Genomic DNA, 12,544 nt, shown 5'->3' with positions numbered 1-12,544 from the left:
TACAAATAATTTCCATCATTTGTACATCAAATTCCATTCAACCGATGAAAGTGTTACACCGAACGAAACTTTCATCACCTAAGAAAAGATTTACCAGTTATTTACACGTTCGGAAGCAATTTTAAACCCAATTATCGACCACGAAATTGTTGAAAAAAATTTTAGGACAGAAATTCAAAAATCCAGCCACGAGGCCGAATCGATGAAAATTTTTTTTAAGATCGTGTCAAAATTTCAAGCAGATCGGATGAAAAGTTGACCGAGAAAATCTCAGCCGGTGGATCGAAAGCCTGGTCGGTCGCTATTTATACGCGTCATGCCGCCATTTTGTTATTAATTTGAATGAAAAAATTCAAAAATATTCTTGAAACTTTGAATAACAAAGCCCTCAAACTCAAATTGCTCCGAGTGTTTTCGTTTTCTTGAGAAAAAAAAAAAAAATAAACAAATAAAAAAAGGCAATCCCCCCCCCCCTTTTTTCCTGTCTTAAGCACGCTTTAAATTTGCATTAAACAAATTGACGCGTGAATCGAACGGTGAAATATTCATTCGCATTAATTATCCTCAACTATATACCGTAAGGTGAATATATGTAATAGAATGCGAAGTTTTTGTCTCGATGTCAGTCCATCAGGCGCAGAACAAGTTAATTAAATTCTACGCTCTTCATGTCCGGGACGAGTTTGCAAAGGACTTGACGTTTCTGCACAATGACGATGCTGCTGCTGCTGCTGCTGCTGCTGTTGCTGCAGAAGGGTGGCGTTGAGAAACCAGTCCAAGTTGTTAATTAGACTCACAATGAATGGCACTACATTCATCCGAAAACACTCAAAGCTTCAACTCTCTGCATCAACGCCGCATTCCGTCACTCGCGAGTTAAACGGGTATACGGGCATTGGTATTTCATAATTTCACCAATGTTCTATGCATTAACGTTACCCGAAAAATGTCCGACACTGTTCAGGAGTCCTTTGGACGCTGGTCGAAACGAAAGTTCCGCCACTTCCGCTTCTTTTTTTCCTTTTTTTTTTTGACAAAGTATTTCCCGAGGTCCAAGTATTGAGAATTTTCTTTTTTCTTTTTTTTTTTTTTTTCTTTCTCCCGCGTGAAATCGTGCAACGTGCCAGCAGTTCCGATTCGCGTGCCAAATTTTTGAAAATCAAACGGTGTATTCAAAGAGAATTCTTTTCCCGGCTGAAGGTCGATAAGTTTTTGGGGGATGGAAGATGGATGCAGAAAATAAATAAAAAACATAATAATAATCACCCGTTCGCTGCAAGCGCCTGTTTTGTTGGAATGAGAAGAGAAAAAAAAATTAAAAAAAAAAAAAAATAGAAACGACTGAAAAAATTGTAACAATAGAAGCGCTTCCGGTAAGAGAGTGATTTTTTGTTTTCAATTCTCTACCGACAGCTAATAGGATAAAAAAAAAAAGAAAAATGGGTTCTAGCGAAAAAGTGGGATTTTTTTTTTACAATTTTCAACAGCTCGATGCCATTTTTCCGATATTCTTCACTAACCTAAATGAATTTTTCATCCAGAAAACTTGTCGACTCTTCGCCAGGAGAAGAATTTTCTTTTTAAAACACCGTTTGATTTTCAAAATTTAGCTCGCGAACAGGAACGAGTCGTTATCCGAGTGAGGAGAGAACAAAAAAAAAAAAAAGAAGAAGAAAATTCTCAATATTTAGACCTCAGGGTACACTTGAGCGCAAAAAAAAAAAAAAAAAAAAAGAAGTGCCAGAACTTTTAGGTTACTCTCCGCGTTCAAACGACTCGTATGAGTTCAACAGCTTTTTATTCATACTCCAGAAAATTTTTACGAAACAAAACTCATATTTTATTATACACCCCACTCGAATCAAATTCGTCGATAAAATAAAACGCGAAGCATTGAAGAGGTTGTGCAGTCTGACCGGAAATCGATCATTTCTGTTAATTATATTACGAGAAAGTCGGATATAGACGTATAAAGTGTGTATCGAATTATTATATCCGTGAGGTACGAGGAACTTTTTGAAAATATTGGAATTTGAATAAAAAAAAAAAGCAAAAAGAAAACGATCGCGTATCGATGCTTCGTTTACAAATCCGTTTGAAATTCTTACAAACATCTCGTAGATCTGTCCGTTTTCACTTCAAGATGTGCAAATTTTTGATCATTTTTTTTTTTTCAAAAAATCTATTTTCAAAAAAATTCGTAACGATTCATCGATGTTTAAAGTTTTATCCGTACTATAAACCTCGGTGTTTAAATACTCGTCATTTTTCAAATTCTCGAAAAAGATCCCCGACATCCTCCGAGAATGAAAAAAAAAAAAACACCATCGTCGCATCTCTTCTTTGCAACATCACAGAAATGAAAGAAAAATTTTTCCGCAAAGCAAAAAAAGCAAAAAAAAAAAAACCGTCTCACCGACGTTACATTTGATTAAATAAATAATTCCTCTTCAAAAATCGTTACCAACCACCTGCCACTGTGCGGGTATAAAGTTATTATCGTCACTCGGTAAAACGGGGGTTGAAATCAAGAACAGGGGTTGGAGGATTGGAAGGTTCCGATGAGGGGGGTGGGGGGGGGGGGGGGCGAGATTACCCCCGGGGTTTTGGGGGCAATTGATTGATACATGTCGGTGTTATGAAATACCTGTACTTTGGTATCATCCCCCCGCCCTCTAACCCCTCACCCCTTGCCGAGCTCGCGGCTAAAATACTCCCGAGGGAAGCAGGTGAAAGTGCGCGGGTGAAAAATGGCGGCAGGTTCGCCTGTGCACGACGATTTTACACGGCGTCACGTTATGTTTTTGTACATGTACGTGTATACAAGAGTTTCTCAACCCCTTGGATGTGTTACACCTGTATGTATACATATATGCTTTGGATGCACGTTCAGCTCCTGCAGAATGCAGTGTCAGTGCCTCTGGGTACACGTTCCGGTAATTGAGGTACGTGGAAAAGAAATAAACGCTCGATTCGCCCGACAATTTTTCACCTTTGTCTTCTTGTTTTTTTTTTAATTTTTTTAGTCACAGTTTCTCTGTTCTCGAAGGTAGTATGGGAAGTTATTGCAATCACTCTGAAAATGAAAACATGAGTTTTTACCAGATTCTCGCGTTTTGAGGTTTAGAGAATCAACTCTAATCATTTTCAAACGGATTTTTGTCCGTGTCTGTGTGTGTGATGATTTTTTTTTTTTTCGTCAGACGATATTTCGAGAACGAGTTACCGGATTTCAATGATTTTAGTCTCAAGCGATGCGGATTTTGTAAACTTGGAACTGATTGGATTTTGGATTTGATCGGTCGGGTACTTTTGCAGTTATTTAAGTAACAGAATTCCAAAAAGTCGATTAAAAATGATGATTACTTGAAAGTGGATTAATGGATTTGAATCAAAATTCGTATCGTGAGGTTTTTTGAGTTTTGTGAACTTTGTAATGGTAGATCCATTAAAGTGGTGAAAAATAAAAGAAAATCGTCATATTTTCATGTAACACGGTATCCAAGGGCTTCAAAATCGTTAATCACGAATCTGAATTTGTAGTTTCAAATTTAAATTGGCTATCATTAATTTTTTTTTTCTCTATGAACTTGAAACCTGCAGTGCGAGAGCGAGAATTTTGGGTTTGTTTTTTTTTTATTACATCCCATTCTCGTCACGCTTTCTTTCGAAATATATTACGTCACAGATTCAGGCTTACACATTTCTTACTTTCAAGTTGATAAAACCGAATCCAGTATCCCTGTATACGATCAGGCAATTTTTTGTCAAATTTTCATTTCAACCCCCCACGTTTGTAAAAATAAAACTGTTCGATTAAAAGTTCAAAATTTTTAAATCGATATAGGAACAACGTTTCTTCAAAGCTTATTAAATCATGCGATAATCACTGAATTATTACCGTTATTGCTGTCGTTAACTACCGACAAATGTGAATTGTCTAATCAAATCCGCGTTTGCGGCAATTCGACGTTTGATCGTGCAAATATATTGCATTGCAATCGCGGACCGTTCGGTAGATTCTAATAAATCACAGCGGTTATCTCGCGTATTTGTTTCGCTCTATATTACGCACATCGAGAAAAAAGTCAAACAAACAAATTCTCACACGATAATAATAGATATGCACGTTGCGTTACAATATGTACAACATCGCAAGCGCACGTGTTAAAATGGATCGTTGATTATATTATCAGCGTTCAAGGAACGAGTTTCTCATACTCTCACGATAAGCCAGTCTCGCAATTTTTACAAAACATTTTTATTCGCGGTCTGCTCGAATGAATCGTGCGACGTTTGATTTACGATCGTTGCTGAAACACCGCGACGTCTCGTAAATTTTTCCTTTTCACATTCTTTCTTGCCTTCTTTTTTTCTTTCTCTCTCTTAGCCATTTTTCGACACGAGTTCATAGATTGCGATTAGACCTCAAAGTCGAGGAATCGGGAATACAGAGGTCCCTTGTTTTCTGACTATGGCGTATCGCATTCGCATGACGTACGTGAATTTTTTTTTTTCCACCATTTTGAATTTCGTAATTCTGAACAATCGCTTCAGAATTGTAATCACCTACCTCGAGGTCCGATAGATCACCTATGATTTTATAAATTTGTTTATTAAAAAAAACGTGTCCCTTAAAAGGGTCGCAAAGCGGATTATCTTAGAGTTGATATATAAAGAGCTCAAATTTTCAGGACAATTTTTTTTTCATTATTTTGAAAACGCCTAAGCCCCGGGAAGCATAAAAATTCATGAACAACCCTATTAAGAACCACCCTAAAGTATACGTATAGGTATAATTCACAACCTGCGATTTTTACTTTTTTACGTTTATGTATCTGTCATTATTATCATTATTGTTATTATTATTATTATTTTCCTTCTTGTTCTTGTTGTTTTTCAATCACTTGTCATCTAATGCATTAATTCGTACATCATGAAATTGCGAAAAAGATAATATCGGAACGAAGAGTTCGTTAAAAAAAGTTCATTGGCGATCGATATTTTATCTTCCGTGTTTGAACATGAATTATTATTATTATCATCTTCGAAATTCCGGCGGATCCGTGTCAAACAGTTTCCTCGATTTTCATAAATTTTATCCGACAAACACAGCGTCGGTAAACACTGGATATCATCTCGATCCGACGTTGGGTATAATAAATTTTCAATAATAAACTCGGGGCTCGTGAGTTGTTGTCGAAATTGTAATATATACAGATATATAAAATGTATACGTTGTACCTCGTCACGTATGTTGTACATACAAAAGGCAAAGGGGCATACATGTATATACCTATACCTGTACATGCATACGTATACTTTCGAGGAAATCGTTTCCCTCAGGAGCGGTTATCTTATCGGCGATATCGCGCTGCGCCTGCTCGATCCTTTACTTCTCCTCTCTCATCCCTCCATCCTGAACAAATATTTGCCCAACGTACAAGCCTGTCTCTCGATTTCGCTTCCCGTTTCGTACCTACATTCGTGGCTATCGCCAATTTTCTGCCGACCAAACGACCACGAGGTGTTACATAGGTATGTGGACACTGGACTCCGTCGGGGATGAGAATGAGGGGTGGATCGTAGACTGAGAGAAATTTTTAATTCCGTTTAACGCTCATTTCATTAACCATTTTCACTTTTTACCACAATCGAAAAATATTGTTCTAGGTAGAAAATGAAAACTAGTTTTATAGCCGTTGTCGGAATGTCTGGTATCCGTTGCTCAATTTTTCTAGTTACCGTAACAAATGAAATTTTTCTCAGTGATAATGAGAGAAAGAGAGGATATACATATATAGAGGTCGACTCATTTTTTATTTTTTATTTTGTACCACATGAATTAGCTAACGAAATGAGAGAGTATTAGGAGAACGATATAATTCATGGTATCGCCATGTGTTTTTCTTTGTATATCAGAATGGATAAGAAAAGCCAGACGACCCTCTTTATATGTACTCAATATTGATATTCACCCCCTCCCCATAATTTCGTCAAAGTTCACCATACAGTTGCACAATGGTACATGATTGATGAATCACGACTAGCGTGACGGGTTTTTGTGCCAATTTAGCAACAACTTGCAGCGTCTTGGAAATCGCGGTTTAGGGGACGATGAATGGTTTAGACGGTATTTGTTGTGAATTTCATGGTGATTACGGGTAATCAAAATAGGAACAATGCTGAGTGATAATCCATCCATCCGATCTTGCAATTAAGTTCCCGATGGAAATTTCCACTTTGACAAGGGATTCGGCATTATTCCGTGAGTTTTCGGTGAAACTCACCGCTCAGTAGATACATAAACTACATTTTGACGTATCGCTGTGTATCGCATTGAAAATGTAACTTTGTTAGCTAATCTCCTGGGCGATGAATTTCATTAAAAAAAAAGATTCACATACAAAAATCCACATGGATTCTGTAGTGCGGACTGTTGGGAGGAAAGTAAAACTCGTTCGTGTGAATCGAAACAACGATGACTGATACGAGTGAAGGATCGATACTACGATCGATCTATCTTCCATACCAACGTCTGACGGATTTCACAACGCGGGGGAATTCGATATAGGTCATATCGTATTCCGGGTCAGAGATCGCAAAAGCGAGCGGAGACGGTTGACATCCTTATCCTCGTTGTCGTCTTTGGAGTTGAAGGGCTCGCAGTAAACACCAGGCGGAAAAGGAGGAAAGCGACTCGAATAAACGAGGGAGGCGGCCACCTGTCAGTGGCATGCTAGAGGAAGAAGGAGAGAGAGAGAGAGAGAGAGAGAGAGACAGAGAGAGAGAGCTTTTGGGTGAGTACAAGGCTGCAGAACCGCGGAGTCCCGCGGGTCTTATGAAAAGGGTTGGCAGCTGTATACGCTCCATAAATCAATCTGTCTCTGTATCCGCATCGCGAACTCAAATTTTCCTCCCATCTTCGATCTACTCGAGCCCGGTAAAACACCCTCCCCCTACCCATACCACTCAGTCCCGGATCTCTGCTTTGGCCACTTTGCGAAAAGTAGGGTAGAATATAAGAGAATAAGGTGGGGATTAAAAAGACGAGTAAAAGGGGCGAGGGGGAAATATTTCGGGTCACGTGCTTTGGAACGAGGATCCAGAATCGCGGTATCTAGATCCAAATCCACGTGGCAAACGTATCGGCCCTTAACCTTTGGAAAACGCGGTAAACCATTAACCACGAAGTAAACAAGCACGAAATAAACTAAATTCGAAACAAAAGTTAGCGGTTCGATGTGTCTAAAAATAATTACACTCCAGAATGTTCATTTGGAGTGTAAGTTAACACTCCGGAGTTAATCTTTTTTTCATCTTTTTGCAAAGCGATAGTTTCAGTTTCATGGATTTTCAACAACCGTTGATCGAGTTTGACCCGAAAAAAAAAAAACAAAAAAAAAAAACTTTCTTTCCTAAACACTTCCTCTACACATTTCACCGTTTAAATATAATCGACGAAGTTATAAATATCAAGAATCGATTGTCATTATTATATCTTGCCGAAGATTCTCCCCGAGTTCCAAGAATCAAGCGAATAAATCGAAGGGATGAAAATCGCGAGATGGATGCGTGATAACGGATCGAACGATTACGGCACGCTTCCCGTTCAGCCTGACGAAGTAGTAGCATCGATGACGGGTCAGACGTCGAGTAGAAGACGTGTGGAAGTAAAAAAAAAAAACAAAAAAAAAAAGAGTCCGCGGAACGACGGCGATGCTTCGAAGGGTGTGGAGGAGGGTTCACGTGACACGGAGAAGTTTAATCAAAAGTGATAAATAAAAAAAAAAAGATCAAATTCCATTTACTCACCGTCTGCGACGAGAGAAGCGGTGGTAGATCCGTTCGGTAGATTTTCACTCACTGCTCAATTAATTATGCCAACTCCAACGGTTAACCCCCGCGAAACGAACAAACTTGACAAATCTGTGAAGCAATAAGATAGGAAAAATGAAAAGAAAAAAAAAAACTAAATACAAGTTTAGTTACAAGAAACAAACAAACGAACTGCACGCGCGGTAATATCGCTGACGATTTTAACCACCGAGCATCCGCACGGACGATGAGAGGGGGGTTGGGGATCTATCGATCTATTTATCAACGCGTGCTTATTCGAGCGCGTATTTAAAAGAGCCCGCAGACTTGCGGTACGTCGGGTGTTTGGTTGGCTGCCGGCGGCGACGCACCAATCTGCGATAACCAATCCCCTCGCGACCCTGCGACGGACTGAAGCCGAACGAGATTCGACAGCGCCGCCGTGACCCGGCGGCGGCGCCTAAAACTAACCGCGCGATCCGACATCTGCGCGTAGCTCTTAACGCTTATCCGAGCGGGTCGCGCGCTGCCGAGGAGAAACCAGCGTCGCCTCACCCCCACCCCCACCGCCCTTGTATTAGTATTTAGTAGCTTGCTGAATTGCCGCTCACCCCCCCCCCCCCCACCCCCTGCGCCGCCCCATCTTCCATCGTAACCCAACTCACCCTCGACGACGTCTTGCTCTCTTGTCCTGCAGGGCTGTATAATGATCAATTTGACCGAGATATGATAGGTAGGTACTTGCAGGGAATTAAATTCAACGCTCGAGGTAAAATCTTTGCCGTTGAGATCAGAAGACCGAGATATTCAGCTGCGAGCGTTGGTGAGATAAGAATAATCGATTAATCGAAGAGGATTCGATTTAATCGGTTAAAATTTATCGATCGATCGATTGTTTTGTGTTCTTTTTTTTTGCGCGAAACTGTGCATTTGAAAGTGAAAATTTGTAAATTTCACTACCGTAGTCTTGATAGCGGAAATGTTTTTTGATAACTTCTAGTTTCGTTCGAAATGGTTTTCAATTTCAGGTAAAAATATTCATTTAACTTTCACTTGTTATATCGGATTGGTATTTAATGAATGAAACAATGATAATTATTGATAATTTAATGACATAAATTGATATTGATTTTGCCACTTTCATGCGAGTAGAAAACAACGACCGATTCTGAGGAAAAATATAAAAATCTAGTTTGAAAAACAATCGATTTAATCCAAAATCGATTATTTTTCGTCATTCTTATTGTTAGTCCGATATCGACGCGTCTTGTTAACTTTTTTGCCAGATAGTTGTAAGCCGATAAAGAGATGGATTCTGCTCAAATATCTAGGGCCGTTTTCTTGCACTGAAATATAAAGCCTATGCTTTCGTTTCGTAGTCCTCTTTTTAGTTCAGGAGAAATCGTACTGCATTAGCAGTTTAATGAGTCAAATGGTACGATAAATAAGAGACAAATGTTGTGTTGCTTTGCCGTAAATATCAATTTTCGTTGTTTCTCCGATGAAGTTTGGTTGATAGCATTTTACAGGTTCAACTGTAAACGAATTCATTATCATTTCAGATCGATAGTGGAATATAAACTGCAAATATTCTGATAATCTGATCTATTTTAAATTGAGAGATATGAGAAGCTCCATATTTTTAGCCGAATATAAGGTCTGCGATATTCTTCTTTCAAATCGTGATCATCGATTTTTTTTTCAGATTTACAAACTGCGAAGATCGCGCTTGAAAAATACGAAAATCGAAAATGCTGGAATTGGAAAAAAGAAAGCGTAGACACATCGATGAATTGTTTCAAATCACTTTTCAATCGATAAAAATCTCGTAGATTTGTTCGATTTTATTCTACCAGGGTTCGTTTATTCGCAAAATTATTTCCTACAAAGTGCAGTGGAAAAGATTTTATTATTTTCAGTTTTAGTAGTCGATTCAACACAGATATTTGATGATTGTGATCGATATCGGTTCAATGTTGTAAAATTGAATATTCTTTAATTTAAAAATTAAAACCTTACGATAAAAAGTGTTACTGTAAATTTTTGGCAAATAGTGTTCCCAATAAAATATCCCTTCCGGTAGAGTGAAATCTAACGATTCTACTAGATTTCCAATCGTTTTGAAACGATTCGAAACGATTAATTGTTTCACGAGCTTTTGTTCATAATTCCGGTGTTTTCCTGTTTTGATGATTTTAACAAAGTCTTCGTGCATCAAAAAATCACCTTGATAAATGCTCAAGATCATTTCGTAAAAAATTTAATGAAAATTATCGATTTTTTTACACATAATCTTCTTCAACAGCTGGACGATGGTTGGAAATCGGCTACCGTAAAATATTTAATTCCGTAGACAAATCTTAGATTTCTCGAAGTTTTTGTCATTGAAAAATACAACCCCCTTTCGATTATTATTTATACTCTAGTGGTTTCCGTTCAATTTCGTGATAATTTTAGTCCTCATTTTTCGCACTATTCTCTTAGACTTCTCTCTTTTGAATTTTTTCTCCTCTCTCCAACTCACCGAGAGAATTTAGGTTAAGCGCATTGATAAAATCGAATAACCGCGGTTGGCCCAACGAGCACGGGGTGGAGAAATGGGGAGGGATTGGAAGTGAGAAGTGAGTTTCCGAGGTGATATTACAAAGGAAATCAGCGATTCGATCAAGCCGCGGGGAAGCTAATTCGAGTCTCAATCACCATTAATTGTCGGGGTTTCATGAATCGCGGATATCGAGTCGTCGATGAATTCGAACTGATTAATCGGGTATTTGCACCGCGAATCCGGACAGCGACGAATAAATGTTCGGCTCTTTCTAATTCCCCTTCTCTTCTTCCAATTTTCCCACTTCGAGCCGAGGAATGCGCTTCGCAAGTTCGTTCTGATTTAATCGCTTTTGGGATCTGGGGCACGGCAAAAGCTCGCCGCAAGCTTTGGCAGTTCGGCAAGCTTCGACTTTCGTTTACTGCCACAAAACACCGACCACGAACCGAAGTTAAGGCGGGGCTACACTTTCGACGGTCTAAGATCATGCATATTTTTACGAGCTTTGTTCTTTTTTTTTTAAATATTTTTTTTAAGAAAACGAAAACACTCGGAGCAACTTGAGTATGAGGGCTTTATTAATCATAGCTTCCAAGAACATTTGCGAATTTTTTCCGTTGAGAAATTAATAACACAATGGCGGCATTTTAAAATGAAAACAATAAATGAAAAACAAATTCCAAAATGTTCGTGAAACTATGAGAAAAAAAAACAAAAAAAAAAAAAACTCTTCAAAATAGGTATATAAATTCTAGACCGTCCAAGGTGTCCCCCCCTAATACAGCTGACGAGGAAGTCGAGAACCTGAATAAGCAGATTTATTCTCCGGTATGTAATTCGTCAGGTTCAAAATAACGGCACCAATTGAATCGACTATTTAATAATTCAACGATCGGTGAAAAAAATTGACATATGTATATACATATATGTATATATATATATGTATATATATTCCAAGAGCACGCGCGATTGAAAATATCTCGCAACTATACGTATAATAAAAAATTGGCCAGGGTTTATTCCGCGAGTGAATGATAACTTTTGCATGCGATTTGATTGGAAAACATGTGAAAAAAAAAAAAACGAAAAACATTGAAATTGAAAATTGTCCCGCCGCGAAATTGGTCGATAAAAAATCCGCCCGCTCCAGGGAAGAGGATAGAAAAAAAAAAAAAAAAATTGATACAGACGAAATACAAAAAAATATCGAAAGACAAAACCGCGTCCGAAGAACGGGTTGCGTCTGGGGGGGGGGGGGGGGGGGGGGGATTGACGCTTCGTTGGATATTTCACACGAGCACGTATTCGTACGTACACACACATGTATATGCGTATTCCATACATACATACATACATACATATAAAAATAACACACATACGTATGTGTATCCGTGTATACCAACCGTAGGGAATTCCAGTCTGGGGCGGGAGCCGGGATACAAGCTTCTAATTCCCTAAGCCCTGTTCTAATTATTCAACCGAATGTAGCACGGCAGGTGGGGGGGGGGTGGGGGTGGGGGTACCCGGAGGGGAGGCAGTTCGCATAAATAATAGCGATGCAAAATAACGCGGAACGCCGGAGCGGCGCGAGTCATAGCCGGGGGTGGGAAAGCCGGCTTGACCTGGCACCGACGGATCGATGCATCGCCCCCACTTCCGCCTCCACCTGCGCTCCTGCCGCCCCTGCCCTCGAGGATTCCTCACGGCGTCAACTCGCCCCCTGCAGCACGTGCCCCGAATCCCGAAGTATGAATTATTTCGGGCTTTGATGCGCGCGGAAAATTCTCGACAACCGGACCGAGGTTTTGTGTCGGTGTTTTTTTTTTTGTTTTTTTTGTTTGTTTTTTTTTGGAGCTCTTCACACTTCAAAAAAATTCCAAATCGTCATCATTTTGGCAAATTTTCGAGGGACTCGATTCGGTGTTTGGAAATAATAAAAAAAAAAAATAATCGTTTGTCAAACAGATATTTATGTTGTGTCCATGATTAATATAAATCAAAATAAATTTTAAATGTTATATACAATCCAAAAACGTAAATTCCGCGCAAGTTTGGGAAAAGTGTTTTCAACCCTCGCTAAAAGGTGGCAGCACGAACCGACGGGGGTTGAAACCGCGGGGATGCTGAATCAGGTATAAAAGAGAAACAAGAAGCTTTGAATAAATGAGAATTTAAAGGTAA

At 39.1% G+C, this 12,544-nt stretch overlaps 1 protein-coding gene across 4 annotated transcripts in view; it reads right to left on the bottom strand.

Moving 5' to 3' along the window:
- Positions 1–8,203, bottom strand: part of LOC124211547 (discoidin domain-containing receptor 2) — a 95,796-nt gene extending 87,593 nt beyond the window's left edge. Inside the window, exons 1-2 of one of the 4 annotated variants that reach the window (XM_046610716.2) lie at positions 8,004–8,203; positions 7,816–7,929 (exon numbers count right to left, since the gene is read on the bottom strand). The gene's annotated coding sequence lies outside the window, so the exon portion shown is untranslated. Of the gene's footprint in view, positions 1–7,815; positions 7,978–8,003 lie in introns of those variants that run through there. The other 3 variants (XM_069133435.1, XM_046610717.2, XM_046610718.2) reach the window with 3 other exon arrangements.
- Positions 8,204–12,544: the final 4,341 nt, after the last annotated feature.

Source organism: Neodiprion pinetum, chromosome 2 (assembly GCF_021155775.2).
Source record: "Neodiprion pinetum isolate iyNeoPine1 chromosome 2, iyNeoPine1.2, whole genome shotgun sequence".
Taxonomy (NCBI): domain Eukaryota; kingdom Metazoa; phylum Arthropoda; class Insecta; order Hymenoptera; family Diprionidae; genus Neodiprion; species Neodiprion pinetum.
The sequence above is the reverse complement of the archived record's forward strand: the minus strand, read 5'-3'. Positions and strand labels throughout refer to the sequence as shown.